Genomic DNA, 6,000 nt, shown 5'->3' with positions numbered 1-6,000 from the left:
TTCTGCCTCTAAATTAGCATTAAAATACAAATGCTTGGCTGTGGCTGAGTATGACTCAACTATGTATACTGTCTATGGCATCAGCTTACAACCTACTTTTCTGTTTTTCCATTCCATCTTAATTGTGAAACCTAGAGAATCTCTCCTTTCTCTTAAAAGTTCTGCACTGCATTTTGAAAAGCTCTTATTTGTTGATTCTATTTGCTTATGGCAAAAGAGTTTCTATGTTCACATATTTTACATCTTGGTTTGAAATAAAATCTTCCAGAATTTTTTTTTTTTTTGGAAGAAACAGAATGAAAATTAAAGCCACAGTGAGGTATTACCTCATGCCTATTAATATGGTTCTTATTATTTCTAAATATAAAAGCAAATAGATTTGAACAGAGAGATACACGGTAATACAGTAATAGTAGGGGACTTCAATAGCTCACTTTCAGCAATGAACAGATTATCCAGAAAGAATATCAATAAGAAAGCACTGGACTTAAACTACACTTTAGACCAGATAGACCTAACAGACATATACAGAATATTTCATATAATAGTAGCAGAATACACATTCTTCTCAAGTGCGTGCAGAACATTCTCCAAGGTAGATTGTACGTTTGGATATAAAATAATTGCTAACAAATTTAAGAATACATAAATTGGCTGGGCACAGTGGCTCACACCTGTAATCCAAGCACTTTGGGAGGCCAAGGCAGGTGGGTCACGAGGTCAGGAGATCAAGACCATCCTGGCTAACATGGTGAAACCCCATCTCTACTAAAAATACAAAAAATTAGCAGGGCGTGGTGGCAGGCTCCTGTAGTCCCAGCTACTCAGGAGGCTGAGGCAGGAGAATGGTGTGAACCTGAGAGGCAGAGCTTGCAGTGAGTCAAGATCGTGCCACTGCACTCCAGCCTGAGTGACTGAGTGAGACTCTGTCTAAAAAAAAAAAAAATACATAAATTATATCAAGTATATTTTCTTTTTTTTTCTATCATTATTATTGCCTTGATTTATCGAGTGCATTGCACTTCATGTCCCGGGGCTTTCTGGGTGATCTCAACCAACCTTGGAACTTTATTTTTTTATTTTATTTTATTTTTTATTATACTTTAAATTCTAGGGTACATGTGCACAACGTGCAGGTTTGTTACATAGGTATACATGTGCCATGTTGCTTTCCTGCACCCATCGACTCATCATTTATATTAGGTATTTCTCCTAATGTTATTTCTCCCCCAGATCCCCATCCCCTGACAGGCCTTAGTGTGTGATGTTCCTCACCCTGTGTCCAAGTGTTCTCATTGTTAAATTCCCACCTATGAATGAGAACATGCAGTGTTTGGTTTTCTGTCCTTGTGATACTTTGCTGAGAATGATGGTTTCCAACGTCATCCATGTACCTGCAAAGGAAATGAACACATCATTTTTTATGACTGCATAGTATTCCATGGTGCATATGTGCCACATTTTCATAATTTAGTCCATCATTGATGGACATTTGGGTTAGTTCCAAGTCTTTGCTATTATGAATAGTGCCACAATAAACATAGGTGTGCATGTGTCTTTATAGTAACATGATTTATAATCCTTTGGGTATCTACCCATTAATGGGATCACTGGGTCAAATGGTATATCTAGTTCTAGATCCTTGAGGAGTCAGCACAGTCTTCCACAATGGCTGAACTAATTTACACTCCCACCAACAGTGTAAAAGCATTCCTATTTCTCCACATCCTCTTCAGCATCTGTTTTTTCCTGACTTTTTAATGATTGCCATTCTAAATGGCATGAGATGCTATCTCATTGTGGTTTTGATTTGCATTTCTCTGATGACCAGTGATGATGAGCCTTTTTTCATATGTCTGTTGACTGCATAAATGTCTTCTTCTGAGAAGTGTCTGTTCATATCCTTTGTCCACTTTTCGATGGGGTTGTTTGTTTTTTTCTTGTAAATTTGTTTAAGTTCTTTGTACATTCTGGATATTACCCTTTGTCAGATGAGTAGACTGCAAAACTTTTTCTCTCATTCTGTATGATGCCTGTTCACTCTGATGGAAGTTTCTCTTGCCATGCAGAAGCTCTTTAGTTTAATTAGATCCCATTAGTCTATTTTGACTTTTGTTGCCATTGCTTTTGGTGTTTTAGCCATGAAGTCCTTGCCTATGCCTATGTCCTGAAAGGTATTGCCTAGGTTTTCTTCTAGGGTCTTTATGGTTTTAGGTCTAACATTTAAGTCTTTAATCCATCTTGAATTAATTTTTGTGTTAAGTATAAAGAAGGGATCCCATTTCTGCTTTTTATATATGGCTAGTCAGTTTTCCCAGTGCCATTTATTAAATAGGAAATCCTAACCCCATTGCTTGTTTTTTTCATGTTTGTCAAAGATCACATTGTTGTAGATGTGTGGTGTTATTTCTGAGCCCTCTGTTCTGTTACATTGGACAATATATCTGCTTTGGTACCAGTACCATGCTATTTTGGTTACTGTAGCCTTGTAGTATAATTTGAAGTCAGGTAGTGTGATGCCTCCAGCTTTGCTGTTTTTGCTTAGGATTGTTTTGGCTATATGGGCTCTTTTTTGGTTCCATATGAACTTTAAAGTAGTTTTTTCCAATTCTGTGAAGAAAGTCTTTGGTGGCTTGATGGAGATGACATTGAATCTATAAATTACTTTGGGCAGTATGGCCATTTTCAACATATTGATTCTTCTTATCCATGAGCATGAGATATTCTTCCATTTGTTTGTGTCCTCTTTTATTTCGTTGAGCAGTGGTTTGTAGTTTTCCTTGAAGAGGTCCTTCACGATCCTTGTAAGTTGGATTCCTAGGTATTTTATTCTCTTTGCACAAAAATTATGAATGGGAGTTCACACATGATTTGGCTCTCTGTCTGTTATTGATGTATGAGAATACTTGTGATTTTTGCACATTGATTTTGTATCCTGAGATTTTGCTGAAGTTGCTTATCAGCTTAAGAAGAGTTTGGGCTGTGATGATGGGATTTTCTAAATACACAATCATATCATCTGCAAAGAGGGACATTTGACTTCCTCTTTACCTAATTGAATACTCTTTATTTCTTTTTCTTTCCTGATTTCCCTGGCCAGAACTCCCAACACTATGTTGAACAGGAGTGGTGAGAGAGGTATCCTTGTCTTAAGTTGGTTTTCAAAGGCAATGCTTCCAGTTTTGCCCATTCAGTATGATATTGGCTGTGGGTTTGTCATAAATAGCTCTTATTATTTTGAGGTACGTTCCATCAATATGTAGTTTATTGAGAATTTTTAGCATGAAGGATTGGTGAATTTTGTCCAAGGCTTTTCTGCAACTATTGAGATAATCATGTGGATTTTATAATTGGTTGTGTTTATGTGACGATTTACATTTATTGATTTGTGTACGTTGAACCAGCCTTGCATCCCAGGGATGAAGTCCACTTGATCATGGTGGATAAGTTTTTTGATGTGCTGCTGGATTCGGTTTGCCAGTATTTTATTGAGGATTTTTGCGTCGATGTTCATTTGGGATATTGGTCTAAAATTCTCATCCTTTGTTGTGTCTCTGCCAGGCTTTGGTATCAGGATGATTCTGGTCTCATAAAATGAGTTAGGGAGGATTCCTTCTTTTTCAATTGATTGGAATAGTTTCAGAAGGAATGGTACCAGCCCCTGTTTGTAACTCTGGTAGAATTCAGCTGTGAATCCAACTAGTCCTGAACTTTTTTTGTTTGGTAGGCTATTAATTATTGCCCCAATTTCAGACCCGGTTATTGGTCTATTCAGAGATTCAACTTCTTGAAGTTGAATCTTGAGAGTGTTGGCAGGGTGTACATGTCTAGGAGTTTATCCATTTCTTCTAGATTTTCTAGTTTATTTGCATAGAGGTGTTTATAGTGTTCTCTGATGGTAGTTTGTATCTCTGTGGTATCGGTCGTGATATCTTCTTTATTATTTTTTATGAAGTCTGTTTGATTCTTCTCTCTTTTCTTTTTTATTAGTCTTGTTTCCTGTCTATCAATTTTGTTGATCTTTTCAGAAACCCAGCTCCTGGATTCACTGATTTTTTCAAGGGTTTTTCATATCTCGATCTCTTTCAGTTCTGCTGTAATCTTAGTTATTTCTTGCCTTCTGCTAGCTTTTGAATGTGTTTGCTCTTGCTTTTCTAGTTCTTTTAATTGCAATTTTAGTGTGTCAATTTTAGATCTTTCCTGCTTTCTCTTGTGGGCATTTAGTGCTATAAATTTCCCTCTACACACTGCTTTAAATGTGTCCCAGAGATTCTGGTACATTGTATCTTTGTTCTCATTGGTTTCAAATAACATCTTTATTTCTGCCTTCATTTTGTTATTTACCCAGTACTCACTCAGGATCAGGTTGTTCAGTTTCCATGTAATTGTGCAGTTTTGAGTGACTTTCTTAATCCTGAGTTCTAATTTGATTGAACTGTTGTCTGAGAGACAGTTTGTTGTGATTTCTGTTCTTTTACATTTGCTGAGGAGTGCTTTACTTCCAGCTATGAGGTCAATTTTGGAATAAGTGCAATGTGATGCTGAGAAGAATGTATATTCTGTTGATTTCAGGTGCAGACTTTGTAGATGTCTATTAGGTCTGCTTGGTGCAGAGCTGAGTTCAAGTTCTGGATATCCTTGTTAACTTTCTGTCTCATTGATCTCTCTAATATTGACAGTGGGGTGTTAAAGTCTCCTATTATTATTGTGTGGGAGGCTAAGTCTGTTCATAGGTCTCTAAGGACTTGCTTTATGAATCTGGGTGCTCCTGTATCAGGTGCATGTATATTTAGGGTAGTTAGCTCTTCTTGTTGAATTGATCTCTTTACTATTATGTAATGGCCTTTTTTGATCTTTGTTGGTTTAAAGTTTGTTTTATCAGAGACTAGGATTGCAACGCCTGCTTTTCTCTCTTTTTTTTTTTTCTTTCTTTTTTTTTTTTTTTTTTTTTTTTTGCTTTCCATTTACTTGGTAGATCTTCCTCCATCCCTTTATTTTGAGCCTATGTGTGTCTCTGCATGTGAGATGGGTCTCCTGAATACAGCAGACTGATGGGTGTTGACTCTTTATCCAAGTTGCCAGTCTGTGTCTTTTAATTAGAGCATTTAGCTTCTTTATATTTAAGTTTAGTATTGTTATGTGTGAATTTGATTCTGTCATTATGACATTTGCTGGTTATTTTTCCCATGAATTGATGCAGTTTCTTCATAGCATTTATGGTCTTTACAATTGAGCATGTTTTTGCAGTGGCTGGTACCAGTTGTTCCTTAGTATATTTAGTGATTCTTTCAGGAACTCTTGTAAGACAGGCCTGACGGTGACAAAATCTCTAAGCATTTGCTTGTCTGTGAAGGATTTTATTTCTCCTTCACTTATGAAGCTCAGTTTGGCTGGATATATAATTCTGGGTTGAAAATTCTTTAAGAATGTTGAATGTTGGCCCTCACTCTCTTCTGTCTTATAGGGTTTCTATCAAGAGGTCTGCTGTTAGTCTGATGGCCTTGCCTTTGTGGATTACACGACATTTCTCTCTGGCTGCCCTCTACATGTTTTCCTTCATTTCAACCTTGGTGAATCTGATAATTACGTGTTTGGGGGTTCCTATTCTAGAGGAATATCTTTGTGGTTTTTCCTGTATTTCTTAAATTTGAATTTTGGCCTGCCTTACTAGGTTGGGGAAGTTCTCCTGGATAATACCCTGAAGAGTGTTTTCCAACTTGGTTCCATTCTCCCCATCACTTTCAGGTACACCAATCAAACGTAGATTTGGTCTTTTCACATAGTCCCATATTTCTTGGAGGCTTTGTTCGTTTCTTTTTACTCTTTTTTCTCTAAACTTGTCTTCTCACTTTATATCATTAATTTGATTTTCAGTTACTGATACCCTTTCTTCCACTTGAATGAATCAGTTATTGAAACTTGTGCATGCATCACTAAGTTCTTGTGCAATGGTTTGCAGCTCCATCAGGTCATTTAAGGTCTTCTCTACACTGTTTATTC

This window comes from Papio anubis, chromosome X (genome assembly GCF_008728515.1).
Source record: "Papio anubis isolate 15944 chromosome X, Panubis1.0, whole genome shotgun sequence".
NCBI classification, from domain to species: domain Eukaryota; kingdom Metazoa; phylum Chordata; class Mammalia; order Primates; family Cercopithecidae; genus Papio; species Papio anubis.
Note: the sequence above shows the minus strand (reverse complement) of the source record.